The following is a 12,294-nucleotide window of genomic DNA, read 5'->3' on the forward strand; positions in this document are numbered from 1 at the left end:
GCCTCCACCCACGTGCACCAGGCATATCTTTGCTGACCTAGAAGGTGGGTGTGCTAATCCACACTACATTGCTTGCCATTCCTAAAGGAGCCTTCCTGAAGAGCTGAGTCATTAGAGTGGGCGCATTTGGTCCAAAATGTATGGGGTTCAATTCCCACCTCTGCTCATAATTTGGTGCCAAAGCAGTCTGGTCAGTTGTGCATCAATTAACTCTCAAGAGTGATGGAAGGATAAGTGACGGAAGTCCATCATTTGGCTACCCCTTTTTCTTACAGGGGTTGTACTTCTGAGCCACCCAGGTATCTACCTCAGGCCAGGGGTTCCCCATCTAGCACCTTGCCCTTACATTACCATCAACTTGGTTAGATGGCACCTGTGAACTCCGTGGACAGGACCTGCGCAGAGGGTTGAGTAACAAGTTAGGGGCATTTGCCCGGCGGGACAGGTAGGCCGGGGGGAGGAGGGAGGGGGGGCAACACAGGGGAGGGGGGGAGGGTTTTTGCGCCCAGGGAATTTCCTTCTCCTTTAAAGGACAAGGAAAGCCAATTTACTGGTCTGCTGCCCCCCCAAAAAAAACCCGAAATGTGGCCCGGCGCCCCGGCGTTCGCGCATGCTCAGAGAGAAGTTCCCATCAGAAGCACCAGTCTGCCTGTGACAGCCTGAAAAGTAGGCAGCCTGGAAGTAGCTACACAAGGAATCTTCAACATAACTCACAGCCACAATTTTGGTAGAATGCTAGTAGGCATGTATTGATCTATTATGTGGCAGACATGACATTTTATAGCCTGCTAATTTCAATTGTCTGCTGGGTTTAGTCATGGCTATTTGCTGGCTCACAAACAATCCTGCTCTTTCTCCATGATCAGCTAATTCAGAGTTTATGTAACACAAGCATCAAGCACCTGATCACATGGATATTTGATAATTTGCTCCTAGCACACAGTATAAGAGGGGCATTTGTCGCTATATGGTCTGAAGGAAATCAGAGGTTATTGTTGGAGCTTGTTGGCAAGTTTGTATGCCAAAGATTGTTTTGGCTATTCTAAGTGGGCTCATCAGGGTATACTGGGAGTTGTTGCTGGAGGAATGAAGGTTAGACATCTATGATTTATGTAATTTTGCCACCATCAATGGTGGTCCCCAGCTTCCTTCCACTCTTTACTTGTAATGCATTTGCCATGAGGCCCCCTTCCTCACAGCTGCCATTATGCTGGAATAATGGGGCAACCCGATGCATTCTGGGTAAAAACATGGCAATTTGGCAACTTGCACTTGGAACTACACTTGTGGTTGTAAATAAGCCGTATGAGAGTTTCTCCCCACCTAAAACCATGATGTAAATTTCATGCTGCTGCCCATACCCCCCCCCAACGTAGTTTTGAGAATAACATAAAAGTGTTTTAGATGGGTAAAAACATGCTGGGCAAAACACCCAGGAATTTCTCTGTGTTAACATTTAGGGAGTTATTTACTAAATTCCAAAAAAATCTGAATCATACAATTTTTTAGGATTTGATGCCCGAAAACCATGATTTTTTTTCGAATTATTGTACGAAACTCAGCGCAGATCATGATATCTTCCAATTGTAAAAGGGACATCTGCCATTGACTTCTACATGACCTTGGCAAGTTTAAGATAGAGTACTTTTTTATTCAGACTTTTAACAGCCTCAGGGTTTAATAAATCATGAAAAATTCAAGGTTTTTTTTTTCTCTGAAAAAATTGTGTTTTTCCTTTTAAAAAACCCAACCAGTAAAAATCGAACTTTAGTAAATAACCCCCTAAATCTTATTTGCATCCTCTTCTAGATTTTTTATAGGCTTTATTCCATATCTTCTTTTTTTTTACTCTAAAAATACTAATTGTATGCATCTTACAGGCAGATATGAGACCATTTAAAACACATTAAACAACAGAAGAAGAAGAAGAAAGGGAACAGTCAAAAGAAGAACATGCAGAAAAGATGTCCACCATTACATTGGAAAATGCTAACTTCAGCACTAGTCACCACTATGAATAGAAAAAGGATATAATTTTTTGATATATACAGGGACGCCATCCCCCTTCTGTTCTGCACTTAAAACTTTAGTGCCGCAAGTATGAACACTATAGCACTCAGCGTAGCCAAATTTCTGTTTTTAAAGTTACAGGAGGTGGCTTTTTGCCACTTCCTGTTCTCACCTTGCCTCATGGCAGGAGCAGCCCTGTATATATATCACTTATTCCAGCTTAAATATTTATGTGGTACCTCTCAATAAGCCTGCTAATGAAAATTTGAAAATAATATTAATAAACAGAGACAAACATTTTATATTTTACTAAGCAACCTATCAAAGAATTCCTTGAAATTGGCAAATAACAAATATTTATTTGCCATTTTACATACTGAGTCCCAATTTTGTGCTGTCCCGTGTTTCACTCACTGAATGCCTGACTGGAAAAAAATGCAGGTTCACAGGAAAAAGATGCAAAAAAAAAATGCAATGTAATGCAATGAAGAATTTTGAGTAAATAACACACCTCTGTCCATTATTTAGGTCTGCCTTAGTTTGGGAGTGAGCATGGTAGTTCAGAAAAGCCAAAGGGAAGGAAAAATAAATAATAATAATAATATATTTAATAATATCTTAAAATAGCAGCATTTCATTTGGGATAATCCATTGGTACATAAGTCATGCCATTTCCGACATTGACAAGGTGAAAACCTTGCCTTAGGAGGCATTGTGCCCTTGATAAATTTAAGAGATTAAATTAAATTTGTTTGTTGTTTTTTTCAACAGAAATTAGGCTGTCCTAGTGCCGAGAGCTCAGTTGTGCTTGGTGGGGGGCACCATGTAATGAATAAAAAACCCTGATTATCATTATCTTTTGCAGACTACAGTGGACATTTTGTGCCTTTCTTTATGTCTGACATTCACGCCCAGTAGCCAAAACCCCACATTGGAATGACCAGAAGGGCCACTGGGTTAAATATTTAGAGTATAAACTATGAGGGAGTATACTGGCAAGGAGACTAGAAGGATGTTTGCAGAATAAGAGTTTATTTAGCCAGCATAAAGTGAATGCGTTTCATAGTATCAAAATAGGCCTAAAAAAAAAAAAATACAACTTACTGGCACAGGAATTAAAAGATAACAAAAGTCCAGGGATAGGCATACACTAGCCAACCAGGAAAACAAGAATACCAACTTGGGAGCAAATCCAGAAACAGGATCAGACCGGAACTTGGAATCCGGAACATAGACCAGGTGTTCAGCAGGTATGAAAACTTCAGGCTGTCACTGCTCCATAGGGGGCCAGCAACACCATTTGATATTAAAGTGATGCTTTATCCTTTTTTTAAAAAAAGATTTGTTTATCATGTGGTACACAATAGGTTACACAGGCCTATATTCCATTTTGTATTTTTTTTCATTTAAACTGGACATATAATACATGCTGCCATATTGTTTTTCAGTACTTTGACCTGCAATGTATCAAATGATTTTCTATGCAAAAAATGTCTGCACTTAGTTAACTAAAGTTGATCTCCCAACACAGGCATCCATTGCTGCTCTAGCAAAATAAGATTGTTAGTCAAGAGTGAATTGTCAGAGGTCCAAGAGAATGCAAGCCAGCAGAAACATTTTGCTGAACAATATGAAAATCAGATAAATGAAAACAGCTGCCACTGATTGAATGGAACAGGTTGAAAAGAAGAAACAGGTTTAAAGACCATTTAGCATGGACATTAAATGTGTGGTAAATTAGTTTACTTGCTTATAAACTTTTTAATATGTACACTTTGGAAAACTTAAAAGAGAGTTAATATAGTACAAATATTCATCCATCGGGGAAAAGCTTATTTGTACTACAAAGGAAAATCATGTGCTGAATAAAGAATCTATGTCCAGAACAGAAGAATGTGGGAGAATGGTGAGTGATATAGTAAGTTTGCAAAGACTTGTGCATCCTTCAAGAAGACTCATTAAATTTATAAAGGGGATTCTCAAACAACATGATGTACAATTTGTCCACTATAAAACTGCTCCTTTTATAATTTATGTATTGGCTGGTAACACTTTAATGTATCAGTTCTACCTAAGAGCTCAAGATGAATTTATGCTATTCGAAGTCAGAAAAAATATTTTAACGTAGATCTTATGCAAAAAGGTGCTTCCTTGGTCACTGTCCTCAGAGTTCCTCCTAGGAACAGTAACACCAAAAAAATGAAAGCATTTTAAAGTAATAAAAATAGAATGCACTGTTGCCCTGCACTTATAAATGAAACTCATTTCCACCCTGCCTTACCGTCGCTTCGTTTGTGATAACTATCATATGTGTTTATGGACAACTTTCTAATAATGTTATCTTTTTAGTTTAGAGCATGTGGTTTAACCTAATTTTTAACACATTTTTAATTTTATCAGATTACAGGTATTCTGGGTTATCCAGAATGCTCGGGACCAGGGGCTTTCCGGATAATGGATCTTTCCGTGATTTGGATCTTCATACCTTAAAGCAGTGGTCCCCAACCAGTAGCTCGTGAGCAACATGTTGCTCTCCAACCCATTGGATGTTGCTCCCAGTGGCCTCAAAGCAGGAGCCTATTTTTGAATTTCCGGCTTGGAGGCAAGTTTTGGTTGTATAAAAACTAGGTCCACTGCCAAACAGAGCCTCAATGTAGGTTGACAATCCATATAGGGGCTACCAAATGGTCAATCACAGCCCTTATTTGGCACTCCAGGAACAGTTTTAATGCTAGTGTTGCTCCCAAACTCCTTTTACTTCTGAATGTTGCTCACGGGTTCAAAAGGTTGGGGATCCCTGCCTTAAAGCATAGATACAGATCCGATTGTTCAAATCCTCGAATGATCAGACTTCCCCGTCTACAGACCTGCCACTAACCTTTTAGATCAATTAAAGTAGTAAAAGTACAGATCAGCCGATGTTCTACCGCCGATCGGCAATACATGCAAAGAAATTATCGGCAGCAAAAATCTTTTAATCTGGCCAAACGACCGATCTCCATGGGACAAAAAATGTTGGAACTCTCCACACAGGGTCCGAAAAGCGTATGAATCTAGGATTCGTACGATACGATCTTTGTGTCTATGGCCATCTTAAGAAAATCATATAAACATTAAAACCCAATAGGCTGGTTTTGCTTCCAAGAAGGATTAATTATATCTTAGTTTGGATCAAGTACAATGTACTTTTTTATTATTACAGAGGAAAAGGAAATCATTTTTAAAAATTTGGAATATTTGGATAAAATAGAGTCTATGGAAGACATGCTTTCCGTAATTCTGATCTTTCTGGATAATGGGATTCCGGATAACGGATCCCATACCTGTATTTATATCATATTTATAATGCTGTCTCAAAATTAATTTCATAATACAGGTATTTTTGAACTAAGAGTGAAAGTGTTTTACAGGTACAAAGGTTACAAGAAGAAGATCTGAAGATGTTCTCATAAAAAAGAAACAAATCCTGGAAAATAAAGCCTCTAAAAATAGGAAGGTAAGCTGCAGCTATTCTGTGGGCATTGCAACAGGCTGAAGACTTTTGCAGGTCCATATAAATCAATGCACTGGGAAAACTTAAGAAAATTAACCTTGTTAATATTGGGGAGCAAGATCTAATGTGTAAAAATATCTAAAGCTCTGTTGTAGACAACACATGATAAATAATAGTTTCCCTTTTGATCCATTCCATATCATTAAGTACAAAGCTCCAATTTCCCCATTTATGAAATGGTGCATGTCAGAGTAAAGACTTAGGGGGTCATTTTCAACAAGCAGGGGAAGTGCATTGTGCCTTTTCCTGCAACTGGCAGACTGCGTTGGATGTACTAATAAATGACCATGTTGCCGTAGTCATCAATATCAAGGGGACAACGTTTTTAAAAATGCACTGCTTGAATCATATGGCAGTTTTTTCAGGAGTACTGCTCTTTGATTTTTTCCCCATTTATAACCCCAACTCATTTACACTATGGTTTTCCTATTAGAGTTTATATGTACATGCTTAAATATATATATACAATGATGCATGTTATCAGTAGTGTAACTAGAGTGGGCGGGCCCTGGTGCGTGACGCGCAGCTGGGCCCCGCCCCCTCCGTACGGCCGCATTTTCAGTGGCGAACGGGCTGCCGGGGGCTCGTGAGGGGGTGCGGGTCCTGGCCCGCTCGCACCCCCTGCTCCCACGGTAGTTCCGCCACTGCATGTTATTCTGCAGGGCGAGCCTTATCTGTCTGCATGGTTGTGTTTCTTTAAATGAGCACAAGCTATCTTTCTGGTTGCTTTACTGTGTATATTTCAACTCATTTCAAACTCGATCAAATGAAACCTTCCTTTTTTAATAGGTTAACTTGTGACAAAACCAGAAAGAATACATGTATTCACATATGATGATATACAACACCCTAGGGTTATTTGGGAATTTTGTACAGTTTTTTTTTTTTTTCTGAATATAACAGCGGTACCCAGGTTTGAGAAATGCTGAATCCAGAATTATTGCTTAGTAACTTTATTTAACTTAATTTTCAGTGCAGTCACAGCTGGGTTTTTAGATGGTATGAAAGACCCCACTTATAAAGTAGAAAATTAAATAATGATGTTAATCCTAAAATGTTTTTTGCATGGTTACATGTGGCTATGTGAAAATTTTGGCATGTGACAGGACAGGAAATACAGCTTTTTTTTTTGTAAAAGTTCAATCAGAACCCAAACTCTTTACAGGCAGTCCCCAGGTTACATACAAGATTTGGTGTGTAGGTTTGTTCTTAAATTTCTATGTAAGATGAAACATACAGTATACATTTACTAATTAAATGCAACAAGACAGATGTTTGTCTTAACATAGTAGTTTTTTGGGACAGTGCCTAATTACCTGCAATCTTCCCCATTGCCCATTAAGGCAGTCTCCTGAAAGCACTTGCCAAGTGATTATTTGAAATGGTGCAGGGTGATTTAGAAGAGCATACTTCTCCATTCAAAACATTTTTTAAATTCAGGTGAAACGATGAAGATCTATTATAAACAATGCCTTTGCTTGTACTATTTTAAGTATTATTAAACAGGCGACAAAGCAAATGGATGCTGACTTAACCAAACTTGAACATGTTCCTGGCTTATTAAAAACAGTGAATCAGATGTAGCAAGAGTGCCAGGAAAGCATCCTGGTGAGCAAAGGAAAATGTGCTAAACAATCTGAAACCATTAAAGAGCTTCAGATTCAAGTGCTCTGCTATAACTATACCTTTATTTTGCAAACCATGTTACTATACTATAACTATACCTTTATTTTGCAAAACCATGTTACACCAGAAGATGGCACTTGTGTACTCTTCTTGTATAAGTCATCTCATGTACAGTATGTGGATGGGTTTAATGATAATTTTTCAATTCTCAAAGTGCTTAGAGAGGATTAAGTTATTTACTCAAGGCCCCAAATAGTTGAGGCTACAATAGAACCCTGAACTAGAATTTTGCTAACCCTGTTTCTTCCCTCTCCAGTGTGTGCAGGCTGAGCAGTATAGCAGCTTAAATTTTAGTTTGTGAAAGCTAAAACCAAAAGATCTTTAAACAAGATTTTAACTTGTACTATGAGCTATCTTCTGTATTCCCTCACTTGCTAAAAAGCCATCCAACCCCCTTCTTAAAGCTATCTAATATATCAGCCTGTATGACTGATTTAGAGAGAGAATTCCACATTTTTACAGCTCTCACTGTAAAAAAAAACCCCTTCCGAATATTTAGATAGAACCTCCTTTCTTCTAATCAAAATGGGTGGCCTTGTGTCAGCTGGAAAGACCTACTGGTAAATAAAGTATTAGAGAGATTATATACTCTATTTATATACACAGTATGTCCAAAGAAAACATTTTAGTTTTAGTTTAGCATTCAGTTTAGCATTTGCATAATATATATATATATATATATATATATATATATATATATTTATATATATACGTATATATATATATATTTATATTATGTATGTTTACTATAAATGTGTGCTTTCAAAACCAGACTCTGAATAATAGTTGCATTTTCTCAGAACAGTTGACTTAAAGGAAAACTTAACCCTCAAAATGAATATGGCTATAAATGTCATTTTATATGCTGAACTTATTGCCCCAGTCTAAAGTTTTAGCTTGTCAATAGCAGCAACGAAACAGGACTTCAAACTTGTCACAGGGGGTCACCATCTTGGAAAGTGTCTGCAACACTCACATGCTCAGTGGGCTCTGAGCAGCTGTTGAGAAGCTAAGCTTAGGGGTTGTCACAAATCATCAAACAGAAAATGAGGTTTGTCTGTACTATAAGCTGGTGACATTTATATTCTATGTGTACTGTATATTTTGACAGCAGCACAGAGCATGTGCAGTGAATCAGCAGAAAAGCAGATGGGGAGTTACTTGGGCATCTTCAGAGACACATATCTTCCCTGCTAAAGGGCTGTGGTTGCCTTGGGCTGGTGCAGAAGCCCAAAACATAATGTACAACATTTCTAGCATACTTCTTTAGTTAGGCTTTAGTTCTCCTTTAAAGGTTTCAACTTAACCTCAATGAATCAGGCTTGTGCTAAACATACCTTTTGCATACTCTTTTAATTATGAAATATTATAGAAAACATTTGATATTAAATATCTATTGCTTTTATCTCTTGCACCAAACTGGAACATGAAACCACTTTGACAGCAACAATTATTTTAATAAAACAATAGGCAATACATTTTCCAACACAAATCCTATTAATTGAGCATGTTTATATAGGTGTATATTTTCCCTTTAAGTATATGACAGTAAGTCAGCTACCACAGCCTACTTGTATTTTGAATGTTTTATATGCCTCCAGGTGCTCCCTGTGGAGCAAGCAGGCCCAAATTCATTAAACAGGTTCATGTTTAATTAGTCTTTGGATGATGCCCCCTAATACAAGAATTTAAGGCTGTTCATACAAATAACCACAAATCTGCAGATACTGTGAGTATAGAATATTCTGTGTTAGTATTTTTAAAAGAATATAAAGTGAATTGAAAACTTGTTCTATAATTGTGTGTTTCCCCTTATTCAGAATTCAGCCCTAAAGTAAAAAAAACCCTACCCTACTTAGACCCCCTCCCTCCTCCCCCCAGCCTAAGTGTTATCCTAGGCAAATGCCCCTAACCTTTTACTTAACCCTCGGTGTAGATTCAGGCATTGGAGTTCACAGCAGCCATCTTATTCTCTACGGAAATCTTCGGAATGAGACCAGCAAGGCGGCGCATATGCAGTTGGAGCAATTTTCTGGTTTGCGACAACTGCGCATGTGCAGAAACTCACGAAAATTGCCAAAGCAACGGTCTCATTACGAAGTTTACCAAAGCGGCTGAAGATGGCACCAGTGAACTCTGATGCTTGAATCTGCACCGAGGTTTAAGGAAAACGTTAGGGGCATTTGCCTTGGGTAACATTTATGCTGTGGGGAGGAGGTCTATGTCGAGTAGGGGGATAGGGTTTTTTTAACTTTAGAATTCTCCTTTAAAGTGGACCTGTCTCCCAGACATAAAAAGCTGTATAATAAATGTAATTTTCAAATTATACATGAAACCCAAATCCTTTTTTTATTTAAGCATTCATATCTGTTATAAACTCATTTAAAAATCTCAGCTGTCAATCAAATATTGCCTACCCTTCCTCTATGCCTTAGGCATAAAGGCGGGGCAGGCAATTACTTCCACTTTCCATTCAGCCCTTACTAGATGTAACTGCACTCGCCACATTCCCCTTGTTCTCTTCACCATTTAATTATGTAGCCAGGGCATGGGGATGGACATCAGGTCCACAATTCTGGTGCACAAACACGATTCTGAGATGATGAAATGGCTCCTGCTAATAATAATTCTTTTAAACCTTTTATCATAATGCTCTCCAAACTGTTTCATAGTTAAAAAAACAGGTTTAATACACATTTGCCTCAAATGTGACAAAAATTGAGATGGGATTTGATCCCCTTGTTATCACTGCTTTACTTGAACATTAGTTAAATAGGAAGGGCTTTCTGGTTCTGGTCATTTTTACGTTTGCATTTTCTCCTCTATTTCATTCTTAGTATGACCTAATGCCGACCTAATGCCTATTTTAAAATGCAAACAGATATGCAACTACTGTATGTGTAAACAGCAACAAACACTTTGGGGCAAATTCACTAAGATCCGAAGTTGCGCCAGCGACAGCTTTGCGCACTTCGCCAGGCATAGTTTCGCCAGCGCTACGCACTAAAATGCGAAGTTGCGCTCAGGGAGGCGAACGGTAGCGAAGTTGCGCTACCGTTACTTCATCAGGCAAAGTGTAGTTATGCTAGCGATGCCTAATTTGCATACGGCACGAAGTTAAAATATAATGGACGTAAATGCTGCAGCAACTACATTACACTACACAAGCCCAGGAAACCTTTAAAAAATAAAGGTGTTCTATTGCCCTACACATGTGCCCACTGTATGATTGAGTTGCCATATGTTAGGAAATGTAGGGGGGAAGGAGGGTACCCCCAAAAAAATGTATGCTATTTTTCATAATATCACCCTTAAAAAAGTAAAAGACACCAGCATTTTTTGGGAATTTTTCAACTATTTTTGGACAAACTCCATACAATCTATTGTATTGAACTTCAACTGGTCTGACCTGGCGAAGTAAAGTCTGGCACAATAGGTAACGTTCAGCGAATTCACTCCAGCACCGGTTAGTAAATCGGCGAAGTAACGAAATGACATCAAGCTGGCGAATTTGCTCTAGCGTTAGCCACTTTGCGCTTTTGTAAATTTGCCCCTTTGGCTCCAAAAATTCCATTGGCATGATAAAATGCTTTTGTTGTAAAATAAAGCCCCTCCTGGAATAGTACCTATTTTTTACTCCAAAGAAGAGGAGATGTCCATGTGAAAGTTTTGCTCGGCCAGTAAGAGCAAGTTAGGCCAGAAGTGGTTCTTATTATGTGTTACTAGGGTGTAAGGATTCAGCGCGTATGGACGCCAATGTAGACGCACGGAATTGCACCGAATCACGCACTAATGTGAACATTTTTTTTTTTTTTTTTAAATTGTTTTTATTGAAAGTTTGTTGGCAAGCATGTCATACAACAGTGGACCAAAGAAGTCCATGTAGTAGTCATCAATGTTAAAGAAAATGCAAGCCATATAAGATATGATGCATTCAAAGAGAAAGAAAAAAAAGAAAGCAGAAACATAGAACAGAAAAGAAAATAGAAATATAAAACAAAGCTAGCATAACATTACTTTCTATGGATTTGCAGCCTGTATATATCAATATTCCGAGGTTGAACACAGATTTCCGAATTTAAAGAAACAGGTTAGGTGTATTTACCTTAAGTAAGACGTCAAAAGCCTATTAGTACGGTGGCTCCTGGGGGGTGAACTCGTGGGTGGTCTAGTTTCTTCAAGTGAGTTTTGGATATAATCATTTGTTTCTTGTAGCAAAGAATTGCCTTTCAAGATTTCCACGTCATACCATGTAGTGTTTATGAAGGTGTGAGTGGTTAAGAATCGAAGTGGTGAGGGAAGACTAGTGATGTAAGTGGTCCAAGTGGAGAAAAATTTCTCTGCATGTAAATCTTTTTTCGTCATGGCCTCTAGCCAATCCATATGAAAGATATGGTGCAGCTTCTGTTTCATAAGTGTGGTTGATGGGATTTCCGTAGACAGCCATTGGTGTAAAATTGTTTGTCGAGACGCTGCCGCCAGCCTAGCTGCCAAATGTTTCTCCCCTCTATTTAAAGTAGGGTATTGTTGAGTGATGCTAAATAGGGCCCATTCTATTGTTGGTTGGATTGGTTTGTTCGTCATTTGTATCCAATAGGAGATTATCTCCAGCCAGAAGCTTTGTATTTGAGGGCAAGACCAGAGCATGTGGAGAAGATCCGCTTTAGGGGCCGTGCATCGAGTGCAATTATCCGAGGGGGCATTTCCCATCTTATATCGTTTTTCTGGAGTGAGGTATGCGTTGTGAAGAATTTGCAGTGTCATTTCCTGGTACCTACTAGATGATAACAACTGAGTGGTGCGTGTATATGCCGCTAAAATATCCGTGATGGGGACAACAAAAATAAATTCTATTGTATTTGTTTTAGTGCAATAATAATGTAATTTTCCACCCTAATTAGTTGCGTCTCTTTGATTATGTTTGCATGTGGTATACACCAGGCAAAGGCTCTGTTAAATAGAAAATTATATTGGGGTAGACACATAAATGGAAACACCACCAAAGGACATCAGGCCTCATAAAACACACAATACAATCAGCACCT

This window comes from Xenopus laevis, chromosome 4S, assembly GCF_017654675.1.
Source record: "Xenopus laevis strain J_2021 chromosome 4S, Xenopus_laevis_v10.1, whole genome shotgun sequence".
NCBI classification, from domain to species: Eukaryota; Metazoa; Chordata; class Amphibia; order Anura; family Pipidae; genus Xenopus; species Xenopus laevis.